This window comes from Suricata suricatta, chromosome 7, assembly GCF_006229205.1.
Source record: "Suricata suricatta isolate VVHF042 chromosome 7, meerkat_22Aug2017_6uvM2_HiC, whole genome shotgun sequence".
Taxonomy (NCBI): Eukaryota; Metazoa; Chordata; class Mammalia; order Carnivora; family Herpestidae; genus Suricata; species Suricata suricatta.
Genome location: NC_043706.1, coordinates 100,578,532 through 100,579,786, shown reverse-complemented (window position 1 = coordinate 100,579,786; position 1,255 = coordinate 100,578,532). Strand labels below are relative to the sequence as shown.

The 1,255-nt window shown below is 34.7% G+C and overlaps 1 protein-coding gene across 1 annotated transcript in view; it reads left to right on the top strand.

The window, feature by feature from the left end:
• The window catches only part of LOC115297072 (amine sulfotransferase-like), a 78,756-nt gene that overhangs the window by 281 nt on the left and 77,220 nt on the right, over positions 1-1,255 (top strand). The gene's annotated exons all lie outside the window — the stretch shown is intronic.

The following is a 1,255-nucleotide window of genomic DNA, read 5'->3' as shown; positions in this document are numbered from 1 at the left end:
AATAAAATGATAAATTTTTATAACAGGTAACTTGGTCTCCTTACCACTATTATATTTAAAACATGCACATAATCTGTTGAATAATATATAGTTACTTACGTTTAACATCCTGTTAAATAATGTCTTCCTCAGTGTACCTATCAGTTACTTTTGCTGTGGTCATGGAAATGGAGAAAATATTGAAGTAGATAGATTGAAGTCATATGAATGTGTTTGGGGAAGGATATCTAGAGATAGCATAGAAGATCATTTAAAAATCCTACATATGAAGCAGAAGAAAGAAGAGTCATAGAACCAATTAGTGGGACAAATGCCCACAGACTTTCAATTGGAGTATCTCCTTACAAGCAAAAATAAAGAAAATGTTTGTTTGGTTTTTATCATACTGCATTTTTTATATATTGAAAATTCCATTCTGAGGAAAGTACCATTATACACGTTAGAGGAACAAACTCTGAAGAAAACACTGATGGCACATCTATCTGCATTTGGGACAAATTTGTACACCATTGAAAACAATATTTTTCTTTTACAGGAACCGTCTGGTTTCAGCAGATATTAAGTTTGATTTACTTTGAAGAACATCGCAAAAAGACTGGGAATCTGGACACAATTGATCAAGTCCCCTTCTTGGAGTACATCAGTCCAGAAAAAAATATTGTCAAAAAAACAACTACTAGTCTCTTTGCTACCCATCTCCCATACTACTTGTTTCCAAGTGGGATGAAGAACAAAAAAGCCAAAGTAGGAAATGGACTATGGCTGTTGAAAGATAACTGCTCCTTTTTCATTATTTCATTTCCTTTCATTACTTTGACACTGTACTCATCCAACTGTTAGCAAATGTCACATCTGACATAGTTTAGTTTTCAATAGCCATTGTATTCTTAGAGGATCTGATTTTCTTATTATACCTTTGTTCTCTAATCACATGTGGAATACAGTCATTAAAAAGAAGAGGGTATATATGTGTATATTTAATTCACTTTCTAATGTAAATTATAATACACTATTTAATATTCCCTTTCATTTTTAAAATTATTTTAAAAGTTTTATAGAGAGAGAGCATGAGTAGGGGAAGGTCAGAGATAGAGGGAGACACAGAATTTGAAGACAAGCTCCAGGCTCTGAGCTAGCTGTCAGCACAGAGCCTGATGCGGGGCTTGAACCCACAAACTGCGAGATCATGACCTGAGCCTAAGTTGGATGCCCAACTGACTGAGCCACCCCGGCGCCCATATATACCCTTTTATTT